This window comes from Schistocerca piceifrons, chromosome 4 (assembly GCF_021461385.2).
Source record: "Schistocerca piceifrons isolate TAMUIC-IGC-003096 chromosome 4, iqSchPice1.1, whole genome shotgun sequence".
Classification (NCBI taxonomy): domain Eukaryota; kingdom Metazoa; phylum Arthropoda; class Insecta; order Orthoptera; family Acrididae; genus Schistocerca; species Schistocerca piceifrons.
Window position 1 is genome coordinate 209,429,867 of NC_060141.1, and position 12,806 is coordinate 209,442,672.

Below are 12,806 nucleotides of genomic sequence, written 5' to 3' on the forward strand. Positions count from 1 at the left end.
GGATGTCCGCTGAGTCATAAAAATTCCACTCTCGGCAACGCGCACGGTGCTGGACAATGCGTGACAAGGCGGCTACGCCGTAGATGAGAGTGGAGGGGGGCGGGTGGGGTGTGTGTGTGGAGCTACAGCACCAGCCGATGGCATTTTAATGGCCGGCCGAGGCTTCAAATCGACACCCTGAACGTGACGTAGGTTTCAGTATCATAGTCATTCTGTGTTCCAAGGTAGTGCGTTTGTTATCTGCGGACCCCAGAAGGCGTGTGAACATTTTAAGGTAACGCTTTTGTCTCACCTGTTTTGAGGTAAGCTTTTCGACAATTCGATTGTAATCTGCGTATATCGATAGTTTGAAGTGCCCGGCGTGTTCACCAAGCATTGTCACGTCGAAACCTCAATCAACTCCTCCAAGTACGTCACACAGAAAAACAGACACCTGGAGAATAGAGAACAACACGCCAGGATGTTTTCACTGTTGGCACATTGTACACCTCTGCCGAGAGAAAAGACGAGAGTTCGACGACTATTACGCTGCAAAAAGTCAACCATCACAACAGTCCTGTTCATGCGAATCAAGTGCAGACACTTATATTTCGATTCTCATCGGTGTAACGTTTGTCCTGAGTGCATATGGAATACAGCAACCACCCTGAGTCGTCTGTTCATGTTTGAATACTAGTTACAAAAGGTGCACTTACTTTTGTACTGTAATCTGTGACACATTTTTCCGCCATTATATCCATTGCAAAATCATTTTTACGTTCACATTCGCCATGTGGCTGACTAATACAGTTGTTTATATCGGAAGTTAACCTAAAGTTAAAGTCTCCCTTGTTGTTTTTGTGGTCTTCAGTCCTGAGACTGGTTTGATGCAGCTCTCCATGCTACTCTATCCTGTGCAAGCTTTTTCATCTCCCAGTACCTTCTGCAACCTACATCCTTCAGAATCTGCTTAGTGTATTCATCTCTTGGTCTCCCTCTACGATTTTTACTCTCCACGCTGCCCTCCAGTACTAAATTGGTGATCCCTTGATGCCTCAGAACATGTCCTACCAACCGATCCCTTCTTCTGGTCAAGTTGTGCCACAAACTTCTCTTCTCCCCAATCCTATTCAATACTTCCTCATTAGTTATGTGATCTACCCATCTAATCTACAGCATTTTTCTGTAGCACCACATTTCGAAAGCTTCTATTCTCTTCTTCTCCAAACTATTTATCGTCCATGTTTCACTTCCATACATGGCTACACTCCATACGAATACTTTCAGAAATGACTTCCTGACACTTAAATCTATACTGGATGTTAACAAATTTCTCTTCTTCAGAAACGCTTTCCTTGCCATTGCCAGCCTACATTTTATATCCTCTCTACTTCGACCATCATCTGTTATTTTGCTCCCCAAATAGCAAAACTCCTTTACTACTTTAAGTGCCTCATTTCCTAATCTAATTCCCTCAGCATCACCCGACTTAATTAGACTACATTCCATTATCCTTGTTTTGCTTTTGTTGATGTTCATCTTATATCCTCCTTTCAAGACACTGTCCATTCCATTCAACTGCTCTTCCAAGTCCTTTGCTGTCTCTGACAGAATTACAATGTCATCGGCGAACCTCAAAGTTTTTATTTCTTCTCCATGAATTTTAATACCTACTCCGAATTTTTCTTTTGTTTCCTTTACTGCTTGCTCAATATACAGATTGAATAACATCGGGGAGAGGCTACAACCCTGTCTTACTCCCTTCCCAACCACTGCTTCCCTTTCATGTCCCTCGACTCTTATAACTGCCATCTGGTTTCTGTACAAATTGTAAATAGCTTTTCGCTCCCTGTATTTTACCCCCGCCACCTTTAGAATTTTAAAGAGAGTATTCCAGTCAACATTGTCAAAAGCTTTCTCTAAGTCCACAAATGCTAGAAACGTAGGTTTGCCTTTCCTTAATCTTTCTTCTAAGATAAGTCGTAAGGTCAGTATTGCCTCACGTGTTCCAGTGTTTCTACGGAATCCAAACCGATCTTCCCCGAGGTTGGCTTCTACTAGTTTTTCCATTCGTCTGTAAAGAATTCGTGTTAGTATTTTGCAGCTGTGACTTATTAAGCTGATAGTTCGGTAATTTTCACATCTGTCAACACCTGCTTTCTTTGGGATTGGAATTATTATATTCTTCTTGAAGTCTGAGGGTATTTCGCCTGTTTCATACATCTTGCTCACCAGATGGTAGAGTTTTGTCAGGACTGGCTCTCCCACGGCCGTCAGTAGTTCCAATGGAATATTGTCTACTCCGGGGGCCTTGTTTCGACTCAGGTCTTTCAGTGCTCTGTCAAACTCTTCACGCAGTATCATATCTCCCATTTCATCTTCATCTACATCCTCTTCCATTTCCATAATATTGTCCTCAAGTACAGCGCCCTTGTATAGACCCTCTATATACTCCTTCCACCTTTCTGCTTTCCCTTCTTTGCTTAGAACTGGGTTTCCATCTGAGCTCTTGATATTCATACAAGTCGTTCTCTTATCTCCAAAGGTCTCTTTAATTTTCCTGTAGGCGGTATCTATCTTACCCCTAGTGAGATAGGCCTCTACATCCTTACATTTGTCCTCTAGCCATCCCTGCTTAGCCATTTTGCACTTCCTGTCGATCTCATTTTTGAGACGTTTGTATTCCTTTTTGCCTGTTTCACTTACTGCATTTTTATATTTTCTCCTTTCATCAATTAAATTTAATATTTCTTCTGTTACCCAAGGATTTCTACTAGCCCTCGTCTTTTTACCTACTTGATCCTCCGCTGTCTTCACTACTTCATCCCTCAAAGCTACCCATTCTTCTTCTACTGTATTTATTTCCCCCATTCCTGTCAATTGCTCCCTTATGCTCTCCCTGAATCTCTGTACAACCTCTGGTTCTTTTAGTTTATTCAGGTCCCATCTCCTTAAATTCCCACCTTTTTGCAGTTTCTTCAGTTTTAATCTACAGGTCATAACCAATAGATTGTGGTCAGAGTCCACATCTGCCCCTGGAAATGTCTTACAATTTAAAACCTGGTTCCTAAATCTCTGTCTTACCATTATATAATCTATCTGATACCTTTTAGTATCTCCAGGGTTCTTCCATGTATACAACCTTCTTTCATGATTCTTAAACCAAGTGTTAGTTATGATTATGTTGTGCTCTGTGCAAAATTCGACCAGGCGGCTTCCTCTTTCATTTCTGTCCCCCAATCCATATTCACCTACTACGTTTCCTTCTCTCCCTTTTCCTACACTCGAATTCCAGTCACCCATGACTATTAAATTTTCGTCTCCCTTCACAATCTGAATAATTTCTTTTATTTCATCATACATTTCTTCAATTTCTTCGTCATCTGCAGAGCTAGTTGGCATATAAACTTGTACTACTGTAGTAGGCGTGGGCTTCGTATCTATCTTGGCCACAATAATGCGTTCACTATGCTGTTTGTAGTAGCTTACCCGCATTCCTATTTTCCTATTCATTATTAAACCTACTCCTGCATTACCCCTATTTGATTTTGTGTTTATAACCCTGTAGTCACCTGACCAGAAGTCTTGTTCCTCCTGCCACCGAACTTCACTAATTCCCACTATATCTAACTTCAACCTATCCATTTCCCTTTTTAAATTTTCTAACCTACCTGCCCGATTAAGGGATCTGACATTCCACGCTCCGATCCGTAGAACGCCAGTTTTCTTTCTCCTGATAACGACATCTTCTTGAGTAGTCCCCGCCCGGAGATCCGAATGGGGGACTATTTTACCTCCGGAATATTTTACCCAAGAGGACGCCATCATCATGTAATCATACAGTAAAGCTGCATGCCCTCGGGAAAAATTACGGCTGTAGTTTCCCCTTGCTTTCAGCCGTTCGCAGTACCAGCACAGCAAGGCCGTTTTGGTTATTGTTACAAGGCCAGATCAGTCAATCATCCAGACTGTTGCCCTTGCAACTACTGAAAAGGCTGCTGCCCCTCTTCAGGAACCACACGTTTGTCTGGCCTCTCAACAGATACCCCTCCGTTGTGGTTGCACCTACGGTACGGCTATCTGTATCGCTGAGGCACGCAAGCCTCCCCACCAACGGCAAGGTCCATGGTTCATGGGGGGTGAATATCTGCTGCTGAAATCAGTAACGTAAATTGACTTCATATAACTGCCCTTGAAATTAAATACATACTCGTGTGTGATTACACATCCTCAGTATGCAATGTGTTTGCTGGAGTCAGTTACATTATGTTTTTATTTTTATTTTTCCCTTCCATAAGTACTGATTGCACACGTAGTACCCACACTTAAACTGGACATTGCTTTAAAATTTTGGTATGAATACAGGAAGAAGTAAATGACTTATATTAAACACAGTTACTGAGTTTTCATATTGGGAAGGAGATCAGAATAATACGTTATATTCCTTAAAATTAATATTATATTATTGCCAGGACTGTATTTCAGGTGTGGGTAGTGTAAGTAATTTGTAATAACTTCTTAGATATATCATATAAATAACTCTGTCTCATTATTTAGGATAACATTTGGTGATGTGCACTTTTATTTCCCGATTATGTCCATTTTCTTATCTTTGTTGACCAGGTACAGTATATTTAGGTTGTGTGCTACGTCTGTCACTTGATGTTCATGTAAGGAGTGATTAGGTTTTTCTAATCCAAGAACATCCAAGTGTTCGCTGAACCGTACAATGAAATTTCCTTCTCTTTGGCTTATGCATATCTTCGTACATTCTGCAGTTTGTATGTATGATGAGAAACATACATTTGTTGCAGCCAAAAGAAATCAAAATAGAGACAGCTTCGACCTAGGTTTAAGACGAGGGTGCTTTTCGATAGTGACATAAACGAAATCGTTTTTGGAATAATTAATAAAAATAACTTCCATTTTATTCTTTTAATCTTTAAAATCAAGAGTGTACATGGTGCTTCAGAAGTGATGGTTAATAATTCACACATGAAAAGATCAGGCTGAAAGTACTAAAAAGCTCCAATAAACATGCGTCCGCAGATTAACCGTTGCCCGAGGAATCGCATTAATTCGAGTTCGGAACTATCTGTAAACGCCCCTGGATACCGTGGTATTTACGTTGGTATCTCAAGGTTTGGGATCAGCTCTCTCCTTGGTTAAGCAGGCGAAACTACTTCCCTTCCCCCTCGTGCACTGCGCCGTACGGGTCCCACAATCAGCTACGAACGTGAAGGCCCCATGGACAGAGGTTACTTCAGTGAAGAGTACGCTGACACGCACTTCATGTGTGGCAAAGCCAATGGCAGTGCCATTGAGGTTGTGTGAAGAAGCTTTTCCTCTGCGCAGGCAGCTCAACAGGCGTACATTTATCCGGTTACATGAGCGTCTTAAAGAAACCGGCAGTTTCGCACACCATGTACTCGTACGTACGGGAAGGTCGAATCAGATCCATAACACCCGATATTGAGGGATGGGTATTAGGTATTGTACACGAACGTCCGAGTACTTCAGTAAGGAGGATTGCTACCCAAGAGCGCGTCTTGTGTGGCGGAGTTCACATTGTGCAAGCCTTCAAAAATGGAACTTCCCTCACAGAGAGAATTTCTGCCAATGGGTGCAACAACAGTGTACCCTGAATTCCCTGCTTGTAGGCAGTATTCTGTCACGGATGAGGGTGGATTTACCCATGGCGGTATTTTTAACTACAAGAACTGTCACACTTGGACCGATGTCAATCCTAATGAAGCACACGTATCACGACATCAGCAGTGTTAATCGTTGGACGTCTCGGCATGACAGCTCAGAGACCGCACAAATGGACCACACCTCCTATCGCAGAGGCTAACCGGACAGCAATACGTTCGGTTTCTGCGGACTGTACTTCCAGGTGTAAATGATAATGTCCCACTGAACCAACGCCTGAACGTGTGGTTCATGCATGACGGTGCTCCAGTACATTTTCATTTACGGGTGCGCCGGATTCTAACTCAGACGTATGGTCAATATTGGATAGGTAGAGCAGGGCCGGTACCGTGGACTCCAAGGTCTCCGAATTTAAATCCCATGGATTTCTGTGTGTGGGATCATGTCAAAAGCTTGGTCTAAACTAACGAGGTCAACTCTCTTGAGGAATTACGCTTGCGGATTGAAGCAGCCTTCAAGCATTTACCGAATTCCCCAGGACTGTTTCAGAGGATTTGCAACTCATTTCAGAAGCGAGTTCAGTGTCGCATTCAGACGCATGAACAACATTTCGAACACCTACTTTAACGTTTAGAGATACCAGGAGTTCCAGACACCAATTAGCTGCAACAGAAAATGTGTTGTATCTCTACAATGGTTGATTGGTGGACCCATGTTTATTGGAGCTTTTTAGCTACTAACGGCCCTTACTTTCTATGTGTGCATTGACCATCACTTCTGATACATCCTGTATATCGATGATTCTATGTCTAGATGACTAGATAATTATTGCTAACAGAATAATATACAGGGTGGTCCAACGATCGTGACCGGGCCAAATATCTCACGAAATAAGCGTCAAACGAAAAAACTACAAAGAACAAAACTTGTCTAGCTTGAAGGGGAAAACCAGATGGCGCTATGGTTGGCCCGCTAGATGGCGCTGCCATAGGTCAAACGGATATCAACTGCGTTTTTAAAATAGGAACCCCCATTTTTTATTACATATTCGCGTAGTACGTAAAGAAATATGAACGTTTTAGTTGGACAACTTTTTTCGCTTTGTGATAGATGGCGCTGAAATAGTCACAACATATGGCTCACAATTTTAGACGAACAGATGGTAACAGGTAAGTTTTTTAAATTAAAATACAGAATGTAGGTACGATTGAACATTTTATTTCGGTTGTTCCAATGTGAAAAAATGGTTCAAATGGCTCTGAGCACTATGGGACTTAACTGGTTCAAATGGCTCTGAGCACTATGGGACATAACTGCTAAGGTCATCAGTCCCCTAGAACTTAGAACTACTTAAACCTAACTAACCTAAGGACATCATACACATCCACGCCCGAGGTAGGATTCGAACCTGCGACCGTAGCGGTCATGCGGTTCCAAACTGAAGCGCTTAGAACCGCACGGCCACACCAGCCGACGTTCCAATGTGATACATGTATGTTTGTGAACTTATCATTTCTGAAAACGCATTCTGTTACAGCATGATTAGCTGTAAATACCTCATTAATGCAATAAATGCTCAAAATGATGTCCGTCAGCCTCAGTGCATTTGGCAATACGTGTAACGACATTCCTCTCAACAGCGAGCAGTTCGCCTTCCGTAATGTTCGCACGTGCACTGACAATGCGCTGACGCATGTTGTCAGGCGTTGTCGGTGGATCACGATAGCAAATATCCTTCAACCTTCCCCACAGAAAGGAATCAGGGGACGTCTGATCCGGTGAACGTGCGGGCCATGGTATGGTGCTTCGACGACCAATCCACCTGTCCTGAAATATGCTATTCAATACCGCTGCAACCGCATGCGAGCTATGTGCCAGACATCCATCATGTTGGTAGTACATCGCCATTCTGTCATGCAGTGAAACATCTTGTAGTAACATCGGTAGAACATTACGTAAGGAATCAGCATACATTGCACCATTTGGATTGCCATCGATAAAATGGGGGCCAATTATCATTCCTCCCATAATGCCGCACCATACATTAACCCGCCAAGGTCGCTGATGTTTCACTTTTCGCAGCCATCGTGGATTTTCCGTTGCCCAATAGTGCTTATTATGCCGGTTTACGCTACCGCTGTTGGTGAATGACGCTTCGTCGCTAAATAGAACGCGTGCAAAAAATCTGTCAACGTCCCGTAATTTCTCTTGTGCCGAGTGGCAAAACTGTACACGACGTTCAAAGTCGTCGCCATGCAATTCCTGGTGCATAGAAATATGTTACGGGTGCAATTGATGTTGATGTAGCATTCTCATCACCGACGTTTTTGGGATTCCCGATTCTCGCGCAATTTGTCTGCTACTGATGTGCGGATTAGCCGCGACAGCAGCTAAAACACCTACTTGGGCATCATGATTTGTTGCAGGTCGTGGTTGACGTTTCACATGTTGCTGAACACTTCCTGTTTCCTTAAATAACGTAATTATCCGGCGAACGGTCCGGACACTTGGATCATGTCGTCCAGGATACCGAGCAGCATACATAGCACCCACCCGTTGGGCATTTTGATCACAATAGCCATACAGCAACACGATATCGACCTTTTCCGCAATTGGTAAACGGTCCATTTTAACACGGGTAATGTATCACGAAGTAAATACCGTCCGCACTGGCGGAATGTTACGTGATACCAGGTACTTATATGTTTGTGACTGTTACAGCGCCATCTATCACAAAGCGAAAGAAGTGGTCCAACTAAAACATTCATATTTCTTTACGTACTACACGAATATGTGATAAAAATGGGGGATCCTATTTTTAAGAAAACGCAGTTGATTAGCGTTTGACCTATGGCAGCGCCATCTAGCGGGCCAAACATAGTGCCATCTGGTTTCCCCCTTCAAGCTAAACGAGTTTTGTTCTTTGTAGTTTTTTCGTTTGATACTTATTTCGTGAGATATTTGGCCCGGTCACTATTAATGTACCACCCTCTATAAAGAGCAGCGTATGAACTATAAAGAATCTGTTATCATACAGCTTGTGGATATTTTATTACAAAACCTTAATAACAGTATTTTATGGTAAAAACAAAATTAGGTCAAAACTGTAACAAATGGTAAAATAATAGAGCAAATAAAAAATAAACACGTAGGATACATTACATCACACGAAGGCGAAACTGATTTTAAAAATAAGCCAAATCAATTTAACTTATGATTGGTGCTACTAAAGGAATTAATTGTTACAAAACATTGTGACTCCCGAATGTAATCTGCGAAAATGAAATCTGAATAACCACAAAAACGGATATATAAAGATTCTAAGAGTACAGAAATAAAATTATGCATTCATGTAGTAGAATACGCAAGGTAAGATCAAATTCGAAATATGAGTGGCATTAGGATTAAAAAAACTATATTCCTCCCGAACAGGCCATGAAGGCCGAACGGTACCGACCGGCCACCGCGTCATCCTCAGCCCATAGGCGTCACTGGATGTGGATATGGAGGGGCATGTGGCCAGCACAGCGCTCTCCCTGCCATTTGTCAGTTTCCGAGACTGGAGCCGCTACTTCTCAGTCAAGTAGCTCCTCAGTGTGCCTCACAAGGGCTGAGGGCACCCCGATTGCCAACGGCGCTCGGCAGATCGGATGGTTACCCATCCAAGTGCTAGCCCAGCCGGACAGCATTTAACTTCGGTGATCTGACGGAAAACGGTGTTACCACTACGGCAAGGCCGTTGGCCGGTATTAGGATTAATGTCTCTAAATAATAAACATACTACAATAACACAGAGGAAAATGGAAACAATACGTCAGTAGAATGGAGAATGACAGACTACCAAAAGTATTACACAAATTACACAGCTACTAACTAATAGGAGGAAGAAACACAAGGTGACCCAGGATCAGATGGAAGGACTGCAGACAGATTAGTCTAAATCTGTTAGCAGGCTAGACATGCATTATTTGGAGGTGATAATAATAGCAAGCAACATAGGATCTTAATTGGACACCTTACAATCAATGTAGGTGCTGCAAAGAGGCACACTGGAAATTGCTTGGAGAGATATTAACACAAACTAGCAGATGAAATAACCGGCTGAAATGGAAGACATAACTATGATTATAATGTATATATAATCTATATAAGTGGCAAATGTGTCTAGGTGAGTAGATAGTAAATGTTTCGTGGGAGTTCTGTGGTTGATACCAAGCCATAAGAAATGACCGATATGCGTTAGTGGGCATATGAGTTCAGAGTAACGTGGATGTTTTTGCTGCAGATCATATAATATCTCCCAGAATGAGATTTTCACTCTGCAGTGGTATGTGCGCTGATATGAAACATCCAGGCAGATTAAAACTGTGTGCCGGACCGAGAGTCGGGCTCGGGACCTTTGCCTTTCGCGAGCAAGTGCTGTTCAGTCTGAGCTACCCAAGCACGACTCACGAGCCGCCATCACAGCTTCAATTCTGTCAGTACCTCGACTCCTACCATCCAAACACAGAAGCTCTTCTTCAAACCTTGCAGAACTAGCACTCCTTGAAGAAAGGATATTGCGGGGACATGGCTTAGCTACAGCCTGGGGGATGTTTCCAGAATGAGATTTTCACTCTGCAGCGGAGTGTGCGCTGATATGAAACTTTCTGGCAGATTAAAACTGTGTGCCCGACCGAGACTCGAACTCGGGGCATTGGACGGTAGGAAACGAGGTACTGGCAGAATTGAAGCTGTGAGGGCGGATCGTGAGTCGTACTTGGGTAGCTCAGAAGGTAGAGCACCTGCCCGTGAAAGGCAAAGGTACCGAATTCGAGTCTCGGTCCGGCACACAGTTTTAATCTGCCAGGAAGTTTCATACAATATCTGATCGAAAGTATCCCATGCAGCGCGAAATTGACCACTAGGTGTCTCGAACGGCAGACCCGCCAGCATAAAAAGAGGCTGGAGTATTGTCAATGGAAAACCAGTAATAGTAGAATGGACATCAGGAGACCTCTGTGGCTCTGGCCGTTGACCGGTCACTGGATATCACCTGAGTAGCAAATCCATTAGAAAACTTTTAACCCTGCTGATGCTGTCAAGTCGACTGCTGGTGATGTGAGCGTGAAGTAGAAACGCGAAGGAACAAGCAGAGTCACAGCTAAACGAATTCGATGAATGCGTTTGGGTTCTGTCTGCCACTATGTGGAGTGCCAACAGCAAAGTACGGAAGATGTGGTGTTACGGTATGGGTGTGTTTTTCGTGTTTAGGGTTTGGTCTCCTTATTCAGTACGAAAAAGCTAGTCGCAGAAGGATGTGAAGAAATTTTACAGAACTGCGTACTGCATACAGCACAGGAACACTTGGTAGACGATGAGTGTTTGCATCAGGATGAAAATGCATTACATCGTAAAACAGTATCTGTGAGGCAATTGTTTCTGGAGAGTAACATTTCTGAAATGGACTGCCCTGCGCAGAGTCCCGACCCGAATCATTTGGAAAATCTTTGGGATGGATTAGAACGTGGACCTTACTCCAGGCCCCAACGTCAAACATCATTACCTCCTCCGGTTGCGGTCCTTCGGAAAAACCTCTGTTGCGATACTTTATTGAAAGTGTTCCTAGCAGAGTTCAAGCCCTCACAAAGGCGAATGGTCGGTGCTTTCCATATATATGTGCAATAGCAGTTGTCCATATACTTTTGATCGATACTGTATAAGCCATGGAAACATCTGGAGGAGGCCTTTAGCCTGAACACTGACGGCTCTTCTTTGTGTTCGGTTTACAGATTGCGTTGAAGCTCGGATACAGGGTCCATTCTAGGGGAGGTACAGAGAGTTAGTTACTGCCCCAGCCGCAACCCCCAAATATATGGTGCGATAAAAGTCAGTATTAATGGTCTATACAAAGTACTTTGTTGCACAGAGACTGTTCAAAGTGTCCTTCAAGGTTATCTAGACATTTAGCACATCGTTTAAACACTGAGTTCGATATCTTGTCATGTAACTCCCATTACGACCGATTACGTTTTTCATATTCTTGTTCAATGAAATCCTTTAAATGTTGTAGGTTTAATGGTTTTGTAGCAGAAACATTATCTTTCAGTATCCTCCGCACTGAAAAATCACGCTGTGTGAGGTCCGATGATCTTGGAGGCCAATCAGTTGTACACCACCTTCCTATCCAATCACGGAAATGGCTATCCAAAAGCGGACGAACGTGTAATCCATAATTTGGTGGAGCACCGCCTTCCTGTCAGATGAGGTTGTTTCATGGAGCTTCAAGTACAGGGGCATTTCTAATACAATAATAACTTCTCTTAATATTTCACGATAACTTTTCGCAGTGACGGTCCCATCGAAAAAAATAAGAGCACATCATTCCTTAACTGTAAATACCAGACCAAAACCATAGATTTAGGAACATTTAACTCCTACTCAACAGCAAATCGCGGATTTTTAGGTGACCGATACACGCAATTTTATTTGTTAAGTCTCTCATTTAACATAAAACTTGCTTCATCAGACCACTTCTGATCACATACCACTTACATAACTCGGGTCTTCGATCGCGACTATACTCGCTTAGGGCTTACAGTAATTTAGGCTTACAAAACTTCATACGTAATGTTTTTGACTTTCTCCTTACACTTCTGTCAAAACACTCCAGTTCCTTAGAAGCTCTTCTTGCCAATTTCTCGGTGATTGACCGAATGCCTGTGCAACGAGCTGCAGGTTTTCTTTAACGGTTACTACTTTTCGGAGGCCTCTACCTGGTGAGTCAGCTGCAAAACCTTTCACCGAGAGGCTTCGATTTAATCTGTGGATACTTTGCCCGCATGGCGGCTGTATGTGCTCCAACTTTTGAACGAAAGATCGACTTACATCTGTATAATATTGATTAAATTTTCACTACCTCTCTAAAGCAAACACATGCTGTTCTGTAGAGAATTTTCTATTCATAATGTATACTTTTCACGCTTACAGTGAATGCAGAAATGACTCCATAGTTGAGATTGTCACTTGTTAACAACAAACCAATTCTACCATCACTCTTTGAACGTATTTCACTGTACACAGGTTTCGTCACTTTTGAATGTGGGGAATACTAATTTATACAGCTAAAATTTGACCATGGACGGAAACGTGCACTGGTTAACTGACTTATTCCGAGCACGGTATAACTCGCTGTC